We start from the raw sequence: 16,636 nt of genomic DNA on the forward strand, positions 1-16,636 counted from the left end.
TTTACAGGTCTTGATCACAAATTAGGATGAGTTAACAGAGGAATTACTGAGAAATGCAATTAGTCATATTATTGTAAGAAAGGAACTTTAAAGGTACTACATATTCTTGTAAGTTCATATAATTTCTGTTCCCTTAAATCTATGTAACTGTTACTGTCATATTTCCAGAATGATGCATAATTCCTACAACATCACCAAGCCAAGATTTGGACCAGATAAAGGTCTGAGCCTATCAAATCTACCTTTGTCTTAAATTGTGTGGCAATATACCGGTAAGCCTTTTTTGGTAACAGGAAAGACAGGAAAGGTGGTGGAGAAAGACAGCGAAGGTCTCCTGGTGCAGAATTGAACCTCTGACGGCTGCATCAAGGACTAAGGTCTACTTTTATAATATATTTATACAAAATAGGCCTAAATTCCATATACTGTATGTATATACAGAATATATATTTAGCCCTATTTCAGTATTGGTTCAAATTGGCCTGCAGTGCCTCATAATGGTTAAATAAAACTGTAAAACGTTCCCTGATCTGAACCCAGCTTCATAGAAGAATTAGCAGACAGTAGGAGAATACAAAGCTGGCAGACTCAGCTATTGACACGTTATGTGGTAAAATAGATGTTCATCTGAAAAATCAGAGACAAGCTCAACAATGGTTTTCTGTAACAGAATAGAGCATTGTCATCTTCTAAAACTGAGTTATATCCTAATGACATTAACATAATCTTTAGTTTTAACTAAATTGTCCCTATTCTGAATTTCTGTCTGGCATGGTTGCTTTTTAAAATGGGATTAACGAGTTGTATAATTCAGGATGTTTAAATAATATTACTATGATATACAAGTAAGCAGACTATTGTTTCTGCTTGTTTTACACTGTCTTTTTCAACTTTTGTTTTTACTCTGGAGATGTTTTGCTTCTGTTATAGTAAAGGCTTCTTTACAAAAGAAATTATAAATCTCAGTGAATTATTTCTTTGTGAAATAAATATTAAAAATGTGTCAATGCATACAACTCTGACTAGCTGTTATCCTTCCACTGCTACAAGATATTCGCCTGCAAATGTATATTATTAAAACATCTTTATATAAGGGCTAAGGAAAGTGATATTGATCAGAGCTCCACACAGAGTCTAAACGCCAGAATGGTCTCTTAAAGTTCTCTCTCTGACAATTTAAATTTTTTTTTCCTGATAGGCTTTCCTGATGACAATAACCTGAAAAAACAGTTTGGTAAATATGAAAAAGATGAGCATTATTGGGAAAACACAAATGAACTACAAGAGGGAGCTTTGTCTCAACAAAAAACAATGATTTTAACACAGTGTAGTCTGTTGAGAACAGACAAACAAAAAGGAAACTATTCTCTCGACTGAGATCCTGTCTGCTCTGATGTAGCTTTTATTTAAAGACTAACTTTTCTGCATCCTTGGGGAATCTCATCTTTATAGAAACTGATACATTTTTAAGAAATGATGTAGCAAACAAAAGGGAAGTTCTTAAATCCGCATTTTGGTTTATTTCCATATATTCAACAAGCAGATTAGTTAGAAACTGTGAGTTGAGCGCTACTTCAGAGATCCCCTTTTTACAAGTTAGTTTATTTTGTGTGAGGAAGGGGCTTTGGGTCAGTTAGCCCCTTTCACTATTCCTGTCCTCTTTTCATACCCTTTATTTAGAGTTAATCCCAACACACTTCTATTTAGTACAGGTAAAATTAATGTAATACTCCAGCTACTATTGTAAATTGTTTCAAATTGTTTTTTTATGAAAAAGGCACACAATATCCCCAAACTGATCCTATCCCATTAATTGACTATATTGTGTAAAACTTTGTATTGCATTTGGGGTTTTTTTAGCGCAAGTTTCTTTTTTTTTTTTCTTTTAACTTAGATGACTTTTAAGAAATGTGAGGGATTATGATCCTTAGTTAGGAAGAGGAGGGTTGCTGGTATTAGGGTAATCAGTATGATCCACACCAGATATCAGACTGGGTTAGAAGGCATGATGTGAAAGCAAATGTTAAGGATTCAAACTGCTCAAATTCTTCATAATCTCTTTGAATTTATTTTAATGAGATGACAGAGAAACACAGGAGAGACTGAAGTTTTCTGCAGCTAGATTAGCACAGAGCTGCCCCCCACCCCCACTTGTTGCTGTGCATTGCCAGCCAGCTGGCTTAAGGGAATTTGATGTACGTTTCTTTTTATCTGTAAGACAAAACACATTATTGACTAATAATATTTAGCTTTGCTGATAATAAAGACACCAATTGTGTTAAAAGTTATAGAGACCAACTCATCATTCTCATTAGGGTAGACTATACGCAGTTTGCATCTGCAAAGCAAGCAGAGGAGATACAGTAGCACACCCAAGTAACTTACTAATATAAACTTGCTACACTGATGTTTCTCTCTAAAGGCAAAAAAGAACTAATATATTCAGCGACTGTTTATTCTGAACACTTCCCAAAAGCAGCCAGACCATGCTTCTCATTTTTTTTTTAATATTAGTGTTAAAATCATAGAATTATCTTTTTTGTACTCAAATGAATCAGACCATAAAATCCTCACCCTGACCCGTGTCCATTGATGATCACTTCAAGTAAATGTGAGACACATCCTGTCTGCAGATTTAATTTATAACAGCTGTAGAACAGAATATTGTCAGAACATTTAGGGATAGGATGGGGAGTGGCGGCCTAGGGGTTAGGGCATAGAGCTTGAAATCTTGAGGTTGTGAGTTTGAAACCCATTGCCACAGACTGCCACGCTGGCTCTCTGAGCAAGACCCTTAACCCCTGATTGCTCCCCAGGCGTCCCATGATGGCAGCCCACTGCTCCCTACGAGGATGGGTTAAATGCAGAGTTAAATTTGTCCAATTTGTGGTCAATTATTCAGTTATTATTAATAGATTATAAGGTGTTTTCAAATTATTGGTTGTCAAAACAATTAGGAAACTTGCTAAAGGTTTATACATTGCTTGTATCCAAACTGCTACCTATGAAGGGAGGAAAAATGAAACCTGTGCCAAGTATCTGAAATGTCTGGAGAGGTGATCCCAATAATTATTTAACTAATATAAATAGAATATTAACAACGATTTTTGTGAAATAATAGCTGTTTGCCTTCACCAGCAGACTGTCATGTGAGCACTTTTTAATGTTTTACAATTAGTTGCTCCAATGACAAAGGAGTCAGAGGGGCAGGGGTCGGGTGAGCACGCCCTTGAGGGCCCCCTTATGAATAAACGGCTGGCAATAAATGCACTGGGTCATTACTGAATCAAGTGATCTGCAGAATAATCTATCGATTTTTTTGGTCTTTCTTACTTCTTTATTATTCCTTATCACAGTATTGCAACATCAGGAGGAACTCCTTGATGGATGAGATGCTTGGACCTCTGCAGGGACCATGGTGGGTTTGTTTGAGAATGCAGCAGAAGTTTTAATAATAAAAACATATATATGCTGTCTTATAAGGGATCTTTGAAAACCTTGACTATATTTGTGTTTTGAAGGCCTTATCTACATTGAATATACAAGCACCGTAATAACATATCACAGAAAAGAAGATAGGTTTCTCAAAGAAGAACATTTATAAATCCATTTTTTTGAGAATTTTTTCAATTTAAACGTGCTCCGTGTTAAAGGTTTTCTATTCACAGAGAGGTGCGCAAATTCCTTCTGAATATTTTAATCCTCTCAAAAATGTCTTTCATTAAAATTATTGTGCAAATCTCAGCCAGTTAGTTGTTTTTGGGTTCACAACATGTGCAAAAGGTTCCCTGATATTAAAAAGATATGGTTATAACTAAGAAACTAAATCCGCTAGCATAACCCATGAACTGGATATAAATTCAGTGGTGGGTCTTGATCCTTGAATCTTAAACCTTAGAGGAAGAGCTTAAAGCACTGTCTACCTTGTTAGTTGACTTTTCTATCGATCCTCTTGATTCTTTATTATGTACAAGGGGACACCTCACAAAACTGCTAATTGGCAATAATCTGTTTGTCAATAGTTCACAAGACTGCAGAATTTAGATAAGGAAAGTTCAAGTTTAAAATACATTATCACAGCCCCTCTATTCCTGCGGGGCCTGCTCCTGCAATAGCTTCAAGGAGTCTCATGCACAGAATAATTTACAGTAAATTATTGATGTATGTAAGGTAACCGAAATGGAAGGAGGAAAGAAAATCGAGAGGAGGTGATGGTAGTGTCATATAAACAGATTGCCAAAGTTTTCAAATGGAGCACGTATAACCTTAATTCCTTTACTTCTTTTACTTCTATAAGTCCAATTTATTTGGTTCTGCAGGATGAAAGCTGGACCCAGGGGGGTCAATACCAAAATTAACTTTGACCATGATCAACTCTAATCACAAAAATATCATATCTGGTTAATAATTATTATTGTATAACAAAGCCTCATAAATAATTATTTACTAAACTGCATATTATAATAAAACATTTCCCCAACACTTACAGTATAAAATGCATCTTGATCCCCTTACTCTGACATTTTGGAGTTCATATACATCCAACAGTCTATGTTGTCATGCAGATATACTGTAGGGCAAATGGCAAATTTATTTGTATAGCACAATTCAGTACAAAGACAATGCAAAGTGCTTTACGTGATTAAAATATAGGAAAATAAAACAGAATCAAAGCAAGTAGGAAAAAAAATAAAATAAAAAATGCAGAAACAAAAAAGAATATTAAAAACAGTTGGACTAAAGAAAATAAAAAAGTTGAACTGGAGCCAGAAGACCTGAGTGGTCTAAAGGGTTTATACACTGTAATCAAGTCTGTGATGTATTTAGATCATGACCTTGTCAGATAACAAACCTCATATTAAGAAAATGAAACATAGTAAAGGGAGTGTCAGTACAAAAAAAAAAAAAGATTCTTATTGATATTAAATGTATGTTGCAAATTAATTAACTGGTGTACTTTGTGTATCTAGCATGTGTACCATTTCCAATAGCCAATAGTCAAATCTCAGTTGGTGCTACAACATCAAACCCCACTTTTATAACTGCAGCATTTCTGTCTGGTTTCACAACTCATCTTCCTGATGAGCTCCAAAGTCCCTGATGTTGAAGGACCTGTTTGCTTTCTACTTAATCTTTAGTTCCCTCCTCAGAGACAAAGTCGGGGCTGAACTACTGCAACATATATTCTAACTAAACTAATTAAAATATCAGCTTTAGACCTAAATCTGCTGCAGGGATTTAAGGGTCAGTATTATATTCAGTTGAAAATTATACATACCTCTGGCACATTTTGGGTAATATTTAAAATACATTTTAGGGAAAATCTTATTTTTTATTAACTGAACTGAATATCATTTTCTCAAGCATTTTGTGATAAAATGTCTAAAAAAGAATCATTAACACCAACCGAGTCAAATAATAGCTGATTAGAAAAGTTAATTATGGGAACACCTTTAAACTCCAGTTCAGGTTTTCCAAACTACACCTTTAAGGACCCACAAATTCAATTAAAGGACTCCTCTTCCCACTTGGAGCCGGTCTCCAGGGCAGATCTTCCGGGCTACTTGCCCCGTAAGAAATTAGAAAATGCTACAATAAAAACCTTTAAAAAAAACAAACAACCAAAAATATTTTGTAAGTTTTCCCTTTTTTCATGAAGAGAAGAACAACGTCACTACAGGTTTCCCTTTAACTGGAAGTCAGCGAAGTAGCGCAGGTAAGAGAGTTTCCCTTTTCCTCTAAACTACTCTCAATGCTCATTTTATTTCCAAACACACTCGGTGGAAGCAAAGGGCATCGGTGTGTGTCTGTGTCCAGCCATGACAGGGTCAGATAGACATATGGAGCGGTGTGTTTCATTGCAGGGCTGTCGGTAAACGCGCTCCATGTGTCCGTGGAGCCGCGTCATTGACAGCAGCAGCCGCTCTGGAGCGACTCATTCAGCCGCAGTACTTACTGTACGCTTGGAAATACAGTCACATGAATAAACTTAAATAAAAATAAAAATCACACTAAGTAGAAAAATCACAGCCCTTTGAAAAAAGCGAGGGAAATTAAAGAACTGCCCCGTTTCAAAAGCAAAAAGAAAAGAAAAACATCCAACTTTTTACGCTCAAGTCGAGGCGCTCCTCCTCCATGAAAGAAGTAGAAATAAAACATGATGCGTCTTTTTTTTTTTTTTTCCTTATTCTGCATATTTTTTTTTGCCTCTCACTTCTCCAAAATGAGAGATGGAAAAAAAAAAAACACATATCAAAAGACTTTTTTATTACTGTACCGAAAGTCACAGTTTTAGTCGAAACTATTTTGGTTTTCTCTAAACAGGTAGTATTGACTTAGCAACTGTCATTTACTGTTAATAGAGGAACTGCTAAAAATGCAATCAATTTTCAAAACCTGAATAGAGGAAGTAAAGTTGATAAAAATGGTTTCCTTAACAGTTTTTTTAAATAAAAAAAAACCTAACTGCTTGAAAGGAATCATATAGAGTTTTATTTCCGATATTTCAAATTGAGCCTTATTCCCAGTGACACAGCTTTACTTACTTCCAGCTGATAAAGAAACAATCTATTAAAGCACTTTAAATGTTTGCTTAGATCAGATCTCTACAAAACACCTTTATGATCTGAGATTTAATTTAACATGCATCTGCAAAGAGGTCACTATTTGTTCTCTTGTGCATTCATAAATTCCTTCTGTAAGCTCTCCTGTGTTTATTATTATTATTCTCAGGGATAAGGATGAAGACTGGAATAGATCACTGGCACTTTAAGCCCTGATTTCTCATATTCTCGCCGGATCTTTCTCCTTTGCTAATTATTGTGTTGTTTTCAGAGCAAATATGTCATATCCATGGCGACCAGGCAGGTTTATTGTCTCTCCTGTGCAATAGCTCACAAAAGTAATTAATTACCCCCTTTCCCTTTCCCTCTTGTCTTTGGTTTAAGCAGATCATGGGAGGAAGATGGAAAGCCATCCTTTATATTAAAAATGCCACTGCTAGTACAACAAAAGGTAAACAAAAAAGTTTTCTCTCTGTTTTTCAGCTTCTGATCTCCCTTTCATGTCGTGATTTATTTATTTTGTCTTACAAATCAGTTGAAAACAGATTATTTTATCATGTAAAAAAGATGCATAGATTTTTGTTTTTTTCATTGTAGCCTTGCAATGTAGCAGCTGTTCAGCCTAACTGTTGCAGATGTATTCATGCATGCAAAGCAATCAGACACTTTGCACTTACACAGCCACCTTTATAAAAAAAAACACATGTTTAGACATGAAATCAGCTTGCTTTTTGTGTGTTTTTTTTAAAAATAGAAATCATTAGCCTGTCTAAAGGTAAGTTTGCTCTGTTTTTTTGAGGTCACCAAAATATAATACCCAACAGCAGGTGACCCCTGCAGGGAACAATAGTGCTGTTCAGTGCATCAGAAGGGGCATTGTGGGCTTCTTTTTTATGTGCAGGGCTGAAACAGCGCTGTAAAGTGAGCAAGTTAGAGGAGTTTCTAGCTATTTGTCACATTGGTTTCTTCCTTAGTGTAACCCTTAAACGTTACAGCATGTTTCTGAAGGTCCATCTCTAGCTGGACAGGAGCCAGCCTTCACTGTCAGCCCCAGTGGTACAGGTTCTCATCTCTCTTCTGCACTGATGAGGCACTGCAGTATCCATCTGTCAAACATACTGCCCCTCATTCTCCCTTTGCCTTTCTCTATTTAGTATTTCGTTTCGTGTATGTAGAACTAGAGTGGAGTGTATTTCAATAGATAAGTATCACAAACCTGCATTAACAGAAATGGAGATACAGAGTTCAGTGGCTAATTTCATATTGTTGATACTGTTATGAAGTTTTGATCAACCTTTTATAGGGTAAGATAAGTGTTGATAAAAACATATGCATAGGTGTCTGAATTTGCAATTGTAAGTCACTAAATGTGAGGAAATGTAAGATTTGTATTTATTCTTTGTTGTTATCTAATACAAACAAGTGACATCAGATGTTTCAGCACAAAATTATGAATACGAGTTACAAATTTATAACTTTGCAACAATACAAGTACAAATCATAAATTTACAATTAGAAATCACAAAATAAAGAGCAAGAATAAAACATTTACAAGAACAAACCTACAACCCCTGATGATGCGATTACACTAATTACCAGGTGGTGGTGGTAATGCATTTGAAAGCTGTTCACCAAACCTTTAAACATGAAGAAGAGGAAGAGTCCAAAGAAACATTAATCATATGTTATACTGTGCAACAACATTTTAGAAAACGTTCATCCGATGGTTGTGTTTTTGTCTTCTTCTCATCTAATGGATGTTGACAAACAACCTATAGGTGCATTACCGCCACCAATTGATTTGGACTCGTAAATTTGTGACTCGAAATATCTGGGCATATCGGAGAAGGAAGATTTTTTTTTTCTGTGCCATCTGCTGTGTGCAATTAATAATTACTTTATTAAGGATGGTATATAGTACCACACTGTACATATGTGAGTCAGTGGTTACTTTTTTTTATTTTATTTAAAACCTGAAAAAATTTTCATCCATTTATCCATTAAATTTGTTTTTAGGTTAAAGGTTTTTTCAAATTATTACCACAGTTAGCAATGTTAGCACTGGAAAACAGCAAGACAAGGCCAGGCACGTTTATTTGTATAGCACAATTCAGTACAAGTACAATTCAATGTGCTTTGCATGAATTAAAAAATAAGTTAGAAGAAAAATAAGGCAGATGAAAAGCTAAAAACATGATAAATGAAGGTAGTAAAACAAATAAACTTTTGGATCATAAACTTTAACTAATAATACCACAGTTAACAGCTTAACTTTAACAGGTAAAGGCAGTTCTAAACAAATGAGTTTTTAACTTTGACATAAAAGAACTCAGCCTTCAGCACTTTTACAATCTTCTGGGAGTTTGTTCTAGATAACTGGAGCATAGGAACTAAATGCTGCTTCTCCATGTTTGGTTCTAGTTCTGGATATACAGAGTAGGCTGGAACTAGAAGGTTGATACACTGACAACAAATCTGTGATGAATGGAGGTGCTGATCCATTCAGTGATTTATAGACTAACAGAAAGATTTTAAAGACTATATTATGACCTATAGAGAACTAGTGGAAGGACATCAGAACCAGGCTGATGTGCTCTATTTTCTTAGTTCTAGTGAGAACACTGGCAGCAACGTTTTGAAACAGCTGCAGCTGTTAAATTCATGAATAAGCTTTTCAAGATCCGGCTTGGACATTAGTCCTTTAATCCTGAAAATGTTCTTCAGGTGATAAAAGGCTGACTTAGTAACTTCCTTTATGTGCTTTTTGAAAGTTCAATTCTGAGTCCGTCATGACACCATTATATCAGCCATAATCAATGGTTTCTCACTGTAATAGCTGAGGCTGTGAGCCAACTCTGGATCTCACCTCCTTTGGTCCAAAGATTATTACTACAGTTTTGTTTTTATTACCTTGGAGAAAACTGGCACATTCACATATTGATCTGTTCTAAGCATCTAGCCAATGCTCTGTTGGGTTCATAGTCACCTGGTGACATTGTGATGTAAAGCTTTGTATCATCGTCATAGTTATGGTAACTGATATTGTTGTTTGCTATAATCTGAGCCAAGGGGAGTATATAGATGCTCCAGAATGGAGCCTTGAGAAACCCCACATTTGATTGTTCTGGTCTCTGATTTAAAGTTTCCCACTAACACGTAAACGGTCTATGTCCTTCAGGAAAATAAACCAGTCCAGTGTTTTATCAGAAAAGCCAACCCATTTTTCTAGGAGCTTATATAAAATCAAGTGATCAACAGTATCAAAAGCTGCACTGATGCATTTTCCACCCATATAAAATGTTAACTCTGAAATAAAAAAAAAACTGATTAGAAATCCAAAATGATATGAAGCGTTAAAGAAAAAACAGAACAGCTTCACTGCAAGATGTTAAAGCATTGCTGTTATCTATACAGGAAGTTAAGTGTCATTCACACAATGAAAACACAGGTCAACACCATGCACTGAAATACTTGCTTCCCTTTACTGTAAACTAATATCACTAACAGATAGCATCACCTGAAAAAAACACAAGAAGTAAAGAACAGTTAGTTGTGACCGCTTTTAAATCAGATACAATTTGCTGAGGGGCAGGTGGACTAAAAACAAAAAAAGTTTTAGGTTAGATTTGTTTCTGTTTAGCTGCTGAAAGTCTGTTTGCTCCTTGCTCTCTCCCTTTCTCTGTAGCAGATAAAAAGCTTATCTTTTTTACCTTCTGACACCCTTCCTCTACCTCTGATTTCTCTCTTAAACACCTCACTGACACTAAAAACAGCGAGTAATGAGTCTTCCTCCCTCAGTGCTTGTATCCCAACAGAGGAGTGCTGTTGTTTCCAAGAGCTGGCAGTCAGTTCTGTGCAGTGATTCCCTGATTGGAAAAAAGATCTGATCTGATCCTGTGACTTTAAGGTAATATGGCTCTTAAACATACTACAGTTGCTGCCTATGGTCGTAGCTAAACTGGGTTAGGACCTTACCATTTAATCAACGTATGATCCAACATTCCCATTGCTTGCAGCCCGATCAGTCAGTTAAATGCCTCATGTCTCATAAGCACCCATCTGCATCTGTCAGGGGGTGTGTAGAATTAAGCCCATGTGTATTCCTATTCTGTTTGACCTTGGCTGTGGACCTCTGGTCTTTGATGTCAAATAAGCATCAGTAATCCCTTGCAGCATTTGACAGGCTTCAGGAGCCATTACTTTTGTTTCCCTGGTGCATAGGCTTTATCAATAGCCCTCAGTGTAATGATTTTGTATACAAATTTCCAGTACCTCAACTCATAGTGTTTTCCCAGTAAAAATATACAGCCCTCAACACGTACGGTTATACCAGCACAAATAGTGCACATGTTTTTTTAATCATCATTATTGTTTTGATTTTAGTGCTGAGGAAATGTCCTTTTTGCATGCTTGATCAGCCAGTAGAGAAATCCAATATAATGGAGGTTCAAGGTGAATTGCATCCCTTACATTGCCCCCCACCCCCTCCCCGCTTCGACTCAAAGAATATTCCAAAGCAAAATAAACAAATCATACAGACAACAGTAATATAGGGTTGATTTTGAAGGCATGAAATAAGTATCGATTAAATCCTGCAGTTCATAGATGAAAATGGCCCTTTTGGTAATTTGTCCTAGGTCCTCTCAATATCATGAAGGAAGAGACAAACAGAGGAGAGAGACTGTGGAGAGGAAGAACACAGAGGGGAATGAGACAAGTGAGAAACAGAGCTTTTCCAGACTTAAGAAAGAAACAAGCTTCCTCTTTCTGAGCTCATTATCATTCTTAATAAGACTTAAGGAAAGAAGAAGCGTTGAGGGTGAATGCACGGTAATCCTTACACCGGCCAAGGTTAGCAGGAACGTCAGTGTGCAGGCACCGTTTCCAGCTGGCTACTCTGGGACATGGCAGGGTGCACTGTTAAGGATAGATGTTCAAGGAGAAAATAGCAACGTTTAGATGGTGTGTAAAGGTTAGGAGCCCTTTACCCCAGATTGTAGCTTTTTACTGACTCTGGCTGGCATTTGATAAGCAAACATATCTGCATATGATTGAAAAACAGCAATATTTGCAAATAGTTGGGTGGCAGTCTGTGATAATTAATATTGGAAACTGGAAAAATATGATTTTTGATTGCTAAAATTATTTATAATCAGACTAAGTGTTGACTGCAGCACATGCCTGACTCAGTGATTTTTGGAAGTGTTCCAGAAGAAGGCCTATAAATTAATTCAACAAACTGATGACCAATTAAATGATTTATCAAATTGCTAGTTACTTGTAGTTGTTGTTCAGCTATGTTGCTTTAATAGAAATCCAATGGAGTATTTATTTACTGCCCTACATTTACAATCCAAGGTTTATTTAAAGCAATGATTCTATTATTAAAATATTTCGATTTGTTAACCAGCTTCCACCTTTTTTTTATTGCCATTACATTGTCACAAGTACAGAGAAATTTGCGAAATTCACTTTCTGCATTTAGCCCATCCCCTCGGGGAGCAGTGGGCTGCCATTGTGCTGCACCTGAGGGGCAGTGTGGGGTTAAGGGTCTTGCTCAGGGACCCAGAGTGTCAGTCTGTTGGTTGGTTTAGGGATTAAACCCACATGCAGAAAACCACTGGAGACTGATAAAAAGTTCAGAGTTTATTGAAAGCTTTCACAATAATAACATGGACTGGATTCAGGAAACTGGACCGGGCAGGATTCTCTGGCGTCTGCAGAGACGGATAGTTTGATTAGCCAGTTAAACAGGTGAATTGTTGAGTTTCAGATGTTTCTGGAAATACCTTGAAGAGGTTCAGGCTTTCTCCTGAACCGGTTGGGTCCAGAGACTGTTGGTTCAGCAGAGTGCTCAGCAGCAGCAGCGTCTAGCTTCTGACTTTCCAGTGACAGACCTTGGTTTGACTGATCAGCTCTTTCCCTGAGAGCAGCAGGTGGATTCCAGAGTGAGATCTTCAGATTTGGCTCTCTAGGGCAGGCAGGCAGGTAACAGGCTAAGCTCATCCAGAGCTTCAGACAAGAGACAGGTTTCCTGTGAGTGAGAAGACAGAGGCAGGTTAGAATTGGGTTTCTCTTGGGAGGCAAAGATTCTAGTAATCACAGAGGCTCAGGTTTGCTAACCAAACTTGGTCAACACTGCGGCGCTGAAGGAAGGTCTGGCAGCTGCTTAAGTAGAGCAGGTCTCCTGATGGGCTGATGAGATCCAGGTGTGCAGGAGGGCTCCAGCCCAGGAGACCCACGGCGCACTCTGCTGGAGAAAGGTGGTACTTCTCCAGATCCCAACAACTATCAGGCTTTCCTTTACCAAATACAAACAGGTAACATCCTGGTTGTGCAAATAAATTACATGCATTTCTTTTCTGAAATATTTAAACTAAAACATATTTGGCTAACAGCAGATGCTATTGTTGTAGGATGTAATGTAAGGTCAAATGGCCTGCTTAAAGAATTGGTAAAAGCAATTAATCTGGCATAACCTTTAGGCAAGTTTGACACAAACTGTTTAAAAAACAACAATTAGAGGATCAAAACTGACACTTCACAGACTTGTGGAAACCTTTCCCTTCATTGTGACATGGTTTCCAGAAGTTATGTTCAAATAATCTGAACAAGTTCTGACTCTTTAGAAGAAATATTCTAAATGATTATTCAACAGTTATGCTGGACCAGTTGTTGCATCCAGTAAAGGACTTTGATTAGTCCAGTCTTTTGGCATTCGCTTTGGGCCTGTGCATACCATTTCTGAAATAGCTATGACTGGAAATAATGCTTATAACACATTAAAGAGACCAACATAGTGCCTGTTATTTTTAAGTACAGCCCTACTCTTTTTTCAAGGGATTTAGTGATTTTTTAAAAACTGGAATGAATAAGCTGTTGGTCATGTTTTAAGCGTTTTTTTTTTTTTTTCAAAGTATTTCTTCTCAAATAAAGAAATTTTGATAAAATGCTGTCCAGCAGTTTCAATGGATTTGATAATAAGATAGAATGCATAATTGACAGGGGTGTACTTTCTTTTTAAAATTGAACAGCATCTACAGTAGCTGTCACAAAAACTGCAAAGTATCTTGGTTGATATGTTGATAATATTAAGCCATCTCCAGGTTGCTTCATATTTGTTGTCATCTCTCGTGGAAGTCGCTCTCTCTTTGGTCTTGTTGCTCTGTTTGTAGTTTCTGCCTGTCTGTTTGGTATGCTGGTTGGAGAAGTGTTTAAATGTGGAATATTCTTCTTGAGTGGAAACACACTGCTTTCCAGCGTTCCCACTGTGTTGCAAGAGATTTATGAACTCTTCCATTTCTTTTATGTTGAATACCTCAAAATCTCTCTTCTAAACCTCCAAAGATATCAAGGATGATCGAAAAAAAGAGTAGTTTTGCTAGAATACCAAACTGGATTTCTGACTTTTCCAGGCTGTACTCTACCTCTTGACCATTTAAGGACAAGCAGGTACAGATAATTGTGCAGATAATGGATGGATAGATTTAACTGGAGGAAAATAAACTAGACAGATCTCTTCAGTATGTAAAGATGTTTTATAATGGCTTTTACCAATGAAAACTTCCAAACAAGTTTCTATCTTTTTAATTAATGCTACATTCTATGCACCTCTGCTATGTGTTTTTGGAACCTGCAAAAGTGTTGTACTTTCATGTGACATATCCTACTTCTTGAAATTGCATAACAGTAGAAAGTTGTGAAATGTGCAATAATGTTGAGAATGTTGGTGAATGTTGAGATGACAATATCAATTGAAAGGATATTACACAAATTAGTTAGAAGTATAATATTAGTATTTTTCCCCCCTATACATGCCCTTACAATTTCCTGGCGTGTAAAAGATAGCTTTCCTCTATTTGCTGTAGTTGCCTCTCTAGACTTCCTCCATTCATAACAAGGTTATGGGTTGTATCTATGGGTGTGCACATGGATGTAATGCGCTGCACAATGTCGTTTACCTGGCAGCTTTGTTGAGTCTCCGCCACCATTGAAGCGTTAGTGAGAGAACATGGGGAACTGTTTTTGAAGATGCATTACAAAAGCCCAACTACACATGCACCTCAAACTCCCTTACTGACTCCACATGAGAGAAAGAAATTCAAACTTTTGTATAAATAGAGTCTGATTGGTGAGGGAATAATTCAGGAGTAAAAATTGGGGCAGTTTTGAACAAATGAGGGGAGCTCAGATATGCCTCGGGAAGGAAAAGGGATCTGAATTGTTAAGTGTCAAAAGATATTACGGCTCTTAATGAAATACTGTTTTTTCTCCTTTTTCTCCTCTCCCATGTGGATGCATGACACATGTTTAACTTGTCACCATAGGGCAAAATGTGTGCAAAAAAAAAAAAAGAAATTCTCCTCCGGAACGAGCTGTTTTGTTTCTACTGCAAGTGCCTGAAGGGAATAAAAAGCAAACAAACAAAATTACAAACTTGTGAGAATTCAAATAACTTGAGCTGGAAAAAAAAGTTTTAAATAATAATCTTAATCTGTCTTTTTATAGCATTCTCTATGTCAAAATTTAAATAGCTGACAAAAGTTAGACCATTGTGAAGTCATCAGATGATGCTAAAAAAAGTCCTCCCAAATTAAATGTTTTATTTGTCCAAACCCTCTTATTTAAGTTTATAGGAAAAGACAATTCCTAAACCCTAGATAGAAGAAGTCTAGTTCAAGTTCTGGACATGCCCATGTAATTTTCTAAAAAGGGGAACTCCTTGTATTGTATTCATTTCTAAAACTCACTGAGGTCTAATGTAAAGAGATTTGTTGTTAGTTTAAAATAGGAAATAATTTGGGATGTATCTGCTGCATTTGAAAAGGTTTTTCTGATCAAGGCATCAAATGCTGCATTATATATATATTTTAACTCAGGCTAAATTTTCAACTTATTATCAATGCACACTTTTGGTCAGAAAGAGTACATTAGTCAGATTTCTGAGTGGACACAGTTGTGTTTCACCACTAAAATCTTTAAATGAGGTTTAGTTTTCAGTGAACATTTGGTAAATCTTTGTGACAGGATGAGATTTCTAAAATTTTGCCAGGCCACATTGCCTTTAGATATGATATTTAGTGTTTTGGCTTTTTTATGATTTAAGTTTTGGCCATCAGTTTCAAACTCAGACAATTAAACTGGAACTTATGAGGAACAATAAGTGCAATGCTTTATCAGTGTAATACAATTTTTACATCTTCATATAATTTACTGATGCTCATAAACATATTTTAAAATGCCAGCATATAGTTTTTCTTGCAACGTTTGTTTTTCAGATCAACCTTATGTTGACGTTTTACTCATTTACCCCTCTCTCTCATGTGAGGTTAAAAATACAGTGATTTATACAAACTAGTCTTATTTCGTAATTCTTCCTGTTTTATATAATTTTGGTTGTGTTGACGTTAGCAACCTCTCCCTCCACCCCACCACCAACCATCCTCAGCCCTCTGGGGAGCCTTGGAAGACAAGAGAGCCATCGCCATGGTGATGTGAACACAAATCCCCCGTACACCGGCCCATTGTGACTGGCATGCGTTAAGGTGAGAGGGAACAAAATGTCACAGCAACAGGGTTTTTTTTTGTGTGTTTTTGTTTTTGCCTCAATTCTCAGAGGAAATGCTCTCAGATCCGTGTTCATGGTCGCACCGGAGAGACTGTGGGATTTAGGGGAACAAGCTCACTGGGGAAGCATGCAAAGAAACCTCATAAACGTATTTCTGAGTCTTTGAACATGTTCTGAGGTTTTATTGAGTAAAAGCGATGTCACAAAAAATTGTGGGCAGGCTGAGAAAAGTAAGGCTTAGAATTTCTTTCTTTTTCAACTTATATTTCACAAGTCCCTACATTGAGGTCCTTCTGCTTGTTCACTTCCAAAGCACTCCTTCTTCGCCTTAATTGTGCTTATTTAATAGCAACTTTAATAAAAGTTAACAAAATTATAGATGGATTTAAAAAATCCGTGTTAAGTGAAGAATTATTCAGTTCAGATTTAATCAGTCTAAATATTTTAGATTTTAAACTAAACATGCTCCTCTTCAATTCAGAGTAATAACTGTGAAACAGCCCTT

The 16,636-nt window shown here is 36.6% G+C and overlaps 1 protein-coding gene across 3 annotated transcripts in view; it reads left to right on the top strand.

The window, feature by feature from the left end:
- The first annotated feature begins 5,432 nt into the window (after positions 1-5,432).
- Positions 5,433-16,636, top strand: part of casz1 (castor zinc finger 1) — a 241,870-nt gene continuing 230,666 nt past the window's right edge. For 2 of the 3 annotated variants that reach the window (XM_015378155.1, XM_015378154.1), the window contains exons 1-2: positions 5,433-5,716; positions 6,951-7,014. The gene's annotated coding sequence lies outside the window, so the exon portion shown is untranslated. Of the gene's footprint in view, positions 5,717-6,947; positions 7,015-16,636 lie in introns of all 3 variants that reach the window. The other variant, XM_015378156.1, reaches the window with a different exon arrangement.

Source organism: Cyprinodon variegatus, unplaced genomic scaffold, assembly GCF_000732505.1.
Source record: "Cyprinodon variegatus isolate N-32 unplaced genomic scaffold, C_variegatus-1.0 Scaffold165, whole genome shotgun sequence".
In the NCBI taxonomy this organism is placed as follows: domain Eukaryota; kingdom Metazoa; phylum Chordata; class Actinopteri; order Cyprinodontiformes; family Cyprinodontidae; genus Cyprinodon; species Cyprinodon variegatus.